Raw genomic sequence first — 9,480 nt, 5'->3', positions numbered from 1 at the left:
ACCCAAGCTTAGGCTACAGAAAATCACCAAAACGCATAACTCCCATACATACGTACCAAAATATGTACAAAAAAAAAGCAATTAAAACAATGGAAGCCATTAAGAAATTACTAAAATTCAGAGGTGGAAAATTAGCATAACTCTTCAGGCAGAGCATCTAACTGATGAGATCACCTTGGCTAAGTGCACAGGTAGAACAAAAACATGATCGGACTTTTACTTTTCAAATCTGGAGTTTTCCACTTCTGCTAAAATCTCACAGTAGGCCAAAGACACAGTATCTCCAAAGCACTGAGTTTAGGTAGGCTACTCACGTCACGTCACGTCACGTCACGTCACGTCACGTCACGTCACGTCACAAAAATCTCAGTTTGGTGCAGCAGCCTGCCTTTTGAAAATGACTTCCACACAGACTGCCAGTCGTATGTTATATATGTTACCCATGATGTTACCTCAGCTGCTCATGTGACTGCCTACTGATTGCAGCCCCTCATTGCTCATTGATTGCAGCCCCTCAGAACTTCTCCAGATTTCTGCCTGGTCTGCTTGTGAAATCTTGGAAAGCCCAACCGGTTCCTCTTTCTGGAACTTCCACTGTGAGGTCAGCAGGATCAGCACAATGTCAAATGAATGGGGGTTTTACTTGCTTACTTTACTTACTCCTCATTCTACACTCTTAGAAAGAATGTGTTGTTTTCTTACACATTCAATGTGTAGAAAGCCAAATAACACATGTTGTGTAATTTTTTGCAAATATTGTGTTGCATGATTTAACTTCTACAACACAAAATAATGTGTCAACATAAAGACCAATCACAAAACGCCTAGAGCCAAGTTTTTTTTCGTCCAACGACATTTCAACGAAACAACATCTCACCAGCAGCAATGGTCCAGCAGGAATCATTCACGGTTGAAAGGACCAATAAAATGGACAGGTGAGTGGATCATTTTGTGTGTTTATCTTTCAATTGTAGACATAAGTGATTAAAAGTGCCCAATAAGCTATAAGTTAGGCTTAAAGGGATATTCCGCCATTTTTGGAAATACGCTCATTTTCCACCTTCCCTCGAGCAAAACAATCGATATTTACCTTGTTCCCGTTCATCCAGCCATTCTGTGAGTCTGGCGATACAACTTTTAGCTTCAGCCTAGCATAGATCATTGAATCGGATTAGACCATTAGCTTCTCGCCTGCTAGCTTCATGTTTAAAAGTGACTAAGATTTCTGGTAATTTTTCCATTTAAAACGTGTCTCCTCTCAAGTTAGAAAGTGCAACTAGAAATGCAATTCCCAAGGAATTACACGAGGGGATGCAATCTGTTGGGTAGACTTTTATTTTGACACACAGGAAACACTTCAATAGGATGTGTAGTTCAGGGAGAGAGAGAGAGATGCTTAAAGCCAAACATTCTAAAGTGGAACTCTGTTCTAGAATCTTTGATTAAAAGTGACAGTTGGATTCACAGGGCAGTGTTCTAACTAGACTGGGAACTGAGAGTTCTGGCTCATTATGACATCACATTCTCCATTAAAGTCTATGGGGGGAAAATACACTTTTAATTACAAATATCTCAAAAAGTATAAACTTCTCAAAAATGTAAAATAGATTGTCTAGTAGATATTTGGAAGATCTACAGAACGGTGTTTCAACCAAGTTTGTACGTTAAGCGGTTCGGGCTGAATAGCGCGCACAAAAAGGTAAAAAGAATAATAATAATAACTAGAAAAGCATTTCCTGAAGGAAATACCAGTGCATGGAAAGTCATTGCAAGGGTTATGCTAGGGTACTTAAAGTGATTACTAAGGTGTTGCTAGGCTAAATAAAGTGGTTACGATTCTATAAAAAGTGGTTACTAGGTTGGTTGCTAGGGAAATCACGTTGGTTGCTAGGGAAATCAAATTGGTTGCTAAGGTGGTTGCCAGGGTGTCATTATGGAAGTGGTTGCTAGGTTGTTACTAAGTAATTATAGTGGTTGCTTTGCTATAAAAAGTGTTATTTTAAATATAGTTTTGAAAAGTTATCAAAATTGGAAGAAATAGAGAGAGTGATAGAGAAAGTGAGAGGAAGTGAAGAAAAAGAAGCGAAAGAAAGTGGGGATGACAAGTGAGCTATCCAGTTCAATGGAGAGACACACAGAGAAGAAGTTCCATTGAAGTTGCTGAAGTCAGTGAGAGAACACTGGCAAAGTTGATTCCATTCTATTTCTTTAAAAGCTAATTATGATGTCACAAAGCCAATGTTAAGTCTATGGCAAAATTAAGTTTAGTTTTTATTTAATATTTCAAAAAGTAAAAGTCATAGAAATATGAAAAGTAATAGACTGAAAATTTGATGCAAGAGCTACGTGTCAAAGTTTGAACCAAGTTCCTACGATAAGAGGTTCAAGTCAAATTAGGGCCTGGAAGAATAATAATAATAAAAACTAGAAAAGCATTTCCTGAAGGAAATACCAGTGCATGGAAAGTCATTGCAAGGATTATGCTAGGGTACTTAAAGTGATTACTACGGTGTTGCTAGGCTAAATAAAGTGGTTAGTATTCTATAAAAAGTGGTTACTAGGTTGGTTGCTAGGGAAATCACGTTGGTTGCTAGGGAAACCACGTCGGTTGCTAAGGTGGTTGCCAGGGTGTCATTATGGAAGTGGTTGCTAGGTTGTTACTAAGTAATTATAGTGGTTGCTTTGCTATAAAAAGTGTTATTTTAAATATAGTTTTAAAAAGTTATTGAAATTGGGAGAAGTAGAGAGAGTGACAGAGAAAGTGAGAGGAAGTGAAGAAAAAGAAGTGAAAGAAAGTGGGGATGACAAGTGAGCTATCCAGTTCAATGGAGAGACACACAGAGAAGAAGTTCCATTGAAGTTGCTGAAGTCAGTGAGAGAACACTGGCAAAGTTGATTCCATTCTATTTCTTTGAAAGCTAATTATGATGTCACAAAGCCAATGTTAAGTCTATGGCAAAATTAAGTTTAGTTTTTATTTCATATCTCAAAAAGTAAAAGTCATAGAAATATGAAAAGTAATAGACTGAAAATTTGATGCAAGAGCTACGTGACAAAGTTTGAACCAAGTTCCTAAGATAAGCGGTTAGAGTCAAATTAGGGCCTGGAAGAATAATAATAACTAGAAAAGCATTTCCTGAAGGAAATACCAGTGCATGGAAAGTCATTGCAAGGATTATGCTAGGGTACTTAAAGTGATTACTAAGGTGTTGCTAGGCTAAATAAAGTGGTTACTATTCTATAAAAAGTGGTTACTAGGTTGGTTGCTAGGGAAATCACGTTGGTTGCAAGGGAAATCAAATTGGTTGCTAAGGTGTTTGCCAGGGTGTCATTATGGAAGTGGTTGCTAGGTTGTTACTAAGTAATTATAGTGGTTGCTTTGCTATAAAAATGGTTATTTTAATATAGTTTTAAAAAGTTATTGAGATTGGAAGAAATAGAGAGAGTGATAGAGAAAGTGAGAGGAAGTGAAGAAAAAGAAGTGAAAGAAAGTGGATGACAAGTGAGCTAATCAGTTCAATGGAGAGACACACAGAGAAGAAGTTCCATTGAAGTTGCTGAAGTCAGTGAGAGAACACTGGCAAAGTTGATTCCATTCTATTTCTTTAAAAGCTAATTATGATGTCATAAAGCCAATGTTAAGTCTATGGCAAAATTAAGTTTAGTTTTTATTTCATATCTCAAAAAGTAAAAGTCATAGAAATATGAAAAGTAATAGACTGAAAATTTGATGCAAGAGCTACGTGACAAAGTTTGAACCAAGTTCCTACGATAAGCGGTTAGAGTCAAATTAGGGCCTGGAAGAATAATAATAAAAATAAAAATAAAAAGAAAAAACGAAGGAATATCAATACAGTGCATTTCCATGCACTGTAAAAACTAGAAAAGCATTTCCTGAAGGAAATACCAGTGCATGGAAAGTCATTGCAAGGATTATGTTAGGGTAGGCTACTTAAAGTGATTACTAAGGTGTTGCTAGGCTAATTAAAGTGGTTACTATTCTATAAAAAGTGGTTACTAGGTTGGTTGCTAGGGAAATCACGTTGGTTGCTAGGGAAATCACATTGGTTGCTAAGGTGGTTGCCAGGGTGTCATTATGGAAGTGGTTGCTAGGTTGTTACTAAGTAATTATAGCGGTTGCTTTGCTATAAAAAGTGTTATTTTAAATATAGTTTTGAAAAGTTATTGAAGTTGGGAGAAATAGAGAGAGTGATAGAGAAAGTGAGAGGAAGTGAAGAAAAAGAAGTGAAAGAAAGTGCGGATGACAAGTGAGCTATCCAGTTCAATGGAGAGACACACAGAGAAGAAGTTCCATTGAAGTTGCTGAAGTCAGTGAGAGAACACTGGCAAAGTTGATTCCATTCTATTTCTTTAAAAGCTAATTATGATGTCACAAAGCCAATGTTAAGTCTATGGCAAAATTAAGTTTAGTTTTTATTCAATATTTCAAAAAGTAAAAGTCGTAGAAATATGAAAAGTAATAGGCCGAAACTTTGATGCAAGAGCTACGTGACAAAGTTTGAACCAAGTTCCTACAATAAGCGGTTAGAGTCAAATTAGGGCCTGGAAGAATAATAATAAAAACTAGAAAAGCATTTCCTGAAGGAAATACCAGTGCATGGAAAGTCATTGCTAGGATTATGCTAGGGTAATTAAAGTGATTACTGTAGTGTTGCTAGGCTAAATATAGTGGTTACTATTCTATAAAAAGTGGTTACTAGGTTGGTTGCTAGGGAAATCACATTGGTTGCTAGGGAAATCAAGTGGGTTGCTAAGGCGGTTGCCAGGGTGTAATTATGGAAGTGGTTGCTAGGTTGTTACTAAGTAATTATAGTGGTTGCTTTGCTATAAAAAGTGTTATTTTAAATATAGTTTTAAAAAGTTATTGAAATTGGGAGAAATAGAGGGAGTGATAGAGAAAGTGAGAGGAAGTGAAGAAAAAGAAGTGAAAGAAAGTGGGGATGACAAGTGAGCTATCCAGTTCAATGGAGAGACACACAGAGAAGAAGTTCCATTGAAGTTGCTGCAGTTAGTGATAGAACACTGGCAAAGTTGATTCCATTCTATTTCTTTAAAAGCTAATTATGATGTCACAAAGCCAATGTTAAGTCTATGGCAAAATTAAGTTTAGTTTTTATTTCATATCTCCAAAAGTGAAAGTCGTAGAAATATGAAAAGTAATAGACTGAAAATCTGATGCAAGAGCTACGTGACAAAGTTTGAACCAAGTTCCTACGATAAGCGGTTAGAGTCAAATTAGGGCCTGGAAGAATAATAATAAAAATAAAAATAAAAAGAAAAAACGAAGGAATATCAATACAGTGCATTTCCATGCACTGTAATAATAAAAAGAAAAAGCCTAGGAATAACAATACAGTGCATTTCCATGCACTGTAATAATAAGAAGCGACCGGATTTCAATAGAGGGGATGCATCCCCTCTAATAAGACCAACTGAAAATGAAACCTGGCGTTTTTCTAGGCTGATTTGACATGGAACTACACTCTCATCTGGCGTAATAATCAAGGCAACTTGCAAACGTACCATAGGCGCAGTGATATCTTACGCGACATCTGAAAATAGTCCCCATAGACAACAAGCAGTAGTAGTGCCAGTAGCTGCAAATTGCCTTGATTATTACGCCAGATGAGAGTGTAGTTCCATGTCAAATCAGCCTAGAAAAACGCCAGGTTTCATTTTCAGTTGGTCTTATTGCACTTTCTAACTTGAGAGGAGACACGTTTTAAATGGAAAAATTACCAGAAATCTTAGTCACTTTTAAACATGAAGCTAGCAGGCGAGAAGCTAATGGTCTAATCCGATTCAATGATCTATGCTAGGCTGAAGCTAAAAGTTGTATCGCCAGACTCACAGAATGGCTGGATGAACGGGGAACAAGGTAAATATCGATTGTTTTGCTCGAGGGGAGGTGGAAAATGAGCGTACTTCCAAAAATGGCGGAATATCCCTTTAACCCGACCTCTCACAGGTGACTTTGCCTCAGCGTCCCCCCAACACAAGACTGTTAGCAGCTAACTGCTAACGTTAGAGCAGCTAACTTATTTGTTTTGCTAAATGAGCTAAGCAGGGGGTGTAGCAGCCTAATATTCGAACCTGTTAGAGATATTATCTCACGTAAATGTGTCTGCTTGTAAACATTGTTCTCAATTCAGCTTTTTTCACGCCTGGTGAAGTTGAGAATCGTGTTAGTCAGCTATCTTCTCGTGTAGGCTACTCAACTAGCAAGCTAGCTAGGTACGATAGCTCACTTGTCTGCAACATCTGCTCACGCACTTTGAATTAAGCTGGTTATTACAGTTGGCAGAAATTGTGTGAAGTGTTGCCTTGCGTGAATAAACTGTATAAAATGGGTCGGTAAAGCAAGCTAGTTCAGGATTTGGAAGCACCCCTACGTGTAGGTTACACTGACCAAACAACACCTGCCTTCCCCACCACCACTACCCTACACGAAACGCTTGCTCTAGGTCTGCAGCAGAAGACAATGTTTTTAAGATGTCAACATAGGCGAATCTGTGTAACAGGTTCTCATTTAATTTACGGTTATCCTTGCTAACTATCTTATTCCATGGGCTGTAATGGAACTTGCCCTCTTGAGTGCAGAGTCTGCTTGCATAAAGTGGTCAAAATATTTATGAATATTCGAATATTGATTAAGAAGCAAGCTTCGAATATGATTTTTGGGCAAAAGCCCTAGTGTGTGTATATTATAGCATTAGAAATAATATTATTATATATTGTATGCTCAAGTAAGTATTTTATTGCATTTTAATGCATAGATTTATGTCACATGATCAATTTGTTGCTATCATCTGTGTACCCTGTAGATATTTTAAAATATATATTTAATCTTTTTTCTTTTTGTCTGTTTCTTTCTCCTCTCCAGTGAAAATGCTCTATCCAGCTGCTGGACCCTGGACCAACAGTCAAGAAAGTGATTGGGATCAGCCTCAACCTGATGCAGTGTGAAGTCGGCGAATTCTTTCCTGATCAACTTTGTGCCGGTATGTCGTGTACGTGCACCATGAAGGAACATAATGAATACAGGCTCCAGGTCAGAATGATGTGTATAATAAATGTGTACACTTTATTTCAGCATTGGACGAACATCTCCTCCCTATGCGCTTATGATGAGGGGTCTTCAAGGACGCAGCCAGAGCTTGTCTACATCGGCCATCTGACGAGCCCAGCACGACAGTTCGTCATTGGTGGTAAAATGTTAAAGGAACACTTCACCGTTTTTTCATATTAAACTATGTTATTCCCTTAAAGTGTAAGTCCGGCAAAAATTGAAAAAAAAAAAATGTTTTTCTGAATGAAAATACATCAACTAAGCCACGGAATAAATATTTTTCGTTGATCACGCAGTACAGAGCTAGCACGGGCAAGAGCTACAGCCCAAAATAGCAAACAGTGGGTTAGCATTGGGCTTGCAGCCACACGCTTTCAAACTCCCATTTTTTAAACCACTAACATTGCTCAAAACAGCGCCAAACCTCGTCAGCAGCTTGCTCTAGGTGTCTACACATAAAACGAAGCACCAATCAGTCTGTAAACTTTGGAATAGTTTGTATACACTTAGAATCAGTTCGAGACAGCAACCCTATCTGAAGCACAGAAATGTCATGCGAGACCTCGCACGGAAGCATTGCGTTCTATAATCACAGACTTTCCTTCGTGAGGAGCTGTAAGGGGTAAGTGTTCATAAGTCTTCTTTTATAAACGTCGGTTCGTGAACCAAGTTGTTGGTGCTTCGTTTTATGTATAGACACCTAGAGCAAGCTTCTGAAGAGGTTTGACGCTGTTTTGAGCAATGTTAGTGGTTTATAGCTCCCATGATTCTTGCGTGACATTTCTGTGGTTCAGATTGGGTTGCGTTCTCAAACTGATTCTTAGTGTATACAAACTATTCCAAAGTTTACAGACTGATTGGTGCTTCGTTTTATGTGTAGACACCTAGAACAAGCTGCTGACGAGGTTTGGCGCTGTTTTGAGCAATGTCAGTGGCTTAAAAATGCGAATTTGAAAGCGTATGGCTGCAAGCCCTATGCTATCCCACTGTTTGCTATTTTGGGCTGTAGCTCTTGCCCGTGCTAGCTCTGTACTGCGCAATCAACGAAAAATACTTCTTCCATGGCTTAGTTGATGTATTTTCATTCAGAAAAACACTTTTTTAAAAAATTTTCGCCGGACTTACACTTTAACTAAGACGAGTTTATACATACCTCTCACGTTTCAATGCGTGCACTCACTGTGTGGAGGAATAACACTTGGGATCACTTCGACGGCGCAGTAATATCATCACTCTTGCACTTTCAGTTGAGGACATTACTGCACGTAGTCGTAGTACGTAGTTATCCCTCTTACCCGCTTAGAAATGCGCCACATTTTATTTTGTCTCACCATACTTGGTGGTGTGACTACTCATGTTAGGGAAAAAAATGGAGATTTTCTAAATTAATCTTTGTTTGGATCCTAATGAATGAACTGGGCTAGCCAGTGAGTGCACGCATTGAAACGTGAGAGGTATGTATCAACTCGTCATAGTTAAGGGAATAACGTAGTTTAATATGAAAAACCGTTGAAGTGTTCCTTTAATGTTAAATGTGTTAAGTATGTATAGTACATATAAGACATATTTTTTTAATATGCACTTAGTCTTTTGAGCGTTTGTTATGCATTATGGTTTGTATAATAGTATTGTTTTGTTATAATTTGGCCATTGATAGAATTTGACATTTATTTTTGCTATTGTCCTTAAATTTAGCCTTACCATGCCATGGTTATTGTTATTATATGATTGATTGAATTACTTATTTAATTGCTATTCTCATATTCATTGTTTTATTTCTCATTAGGTTAGTGCTTAAAATGATTGTTTTATACAGTTTTATTGGTAATATTGCTATTCTCCCTATTTTTGTAATTGTTCACTGTTAATTTAATTTGTATTGTTATTTATTTGTATGTCGCTTTGGACAAAGGCGTCTGCTAAATAACTAACCATAACCATAGTATGTATAAAGGTATTTGAGGTATTTAACTTGAAGGCAATGTTAATGTTGACTTGAAAAATAAACATTCCAAAGTATATTTCAACTTGTATCTTCATCTTTATTTATATTGATATTGATTAACCTAATGGAATGACACATAATTGTGTTGGATAACTGGAATTCTGAGCACACTAATGTGTAAATAGCATTTTAACACGTGACACATAACTGTGTTACAATTACACATTATTACACATCTTTGTGTCACTATATTGACACAACTTTTGTGTCAGTATACTTACACATCAACTGTGTCACCATTAACACAAGTTGTGTTGTCCCAAACAGAACTCATCGATGTGTTGAAATTCAACACATGTTGTGGTGTTTTTAACACATTCATGTTTAGAGTGTATGTTTTTAGCGAGCACATTTAGTAGTACAAGGTTTTATTATATTTAGGCCT

General features: G+C 37.2%; 1 long non-coding RNA gene across 1 annotated transcript; it reads left to right on the top strand.

The window, feature by feature from the left end:
* Window positions 1-882: 882 nt before the first annotated feature.
* LOC134071094 (uncharacterized) lies at window positions 883-7,272 on the top strand. Its single transcript, XR_009937016.1, has 3 exons — window positions 883-935; window positions 6,905-7,022; window positions 7,115-7,272. It is a non-coding gene; the product is annotated as an uncharacterized LOC134071094 (long non-coding RNA).
* The last annotated feature ends 2,208 nt before the right edge of the window (window positions 7,273-9,480 follow it).

The sequence above is a fragment of the Sardina pilchardus genome, chromosome 23 (assembly GCF_963854185.1).
Source record: "Sardina pilchardus chromosome 23, fSarPil1.1, whole genome shotgun sequence".
Taxonomy (NCBI): Eukaryota; Metazoa; Chordata; class Actinopteri; order Clupeiformes; family Clupeidae; genus Sardina; species Sardina pilchardus.
Note: the sequence above shows the minus strand (reverse complement) of the source record. Positions and strands in the feature narration are given on the sequence as shown.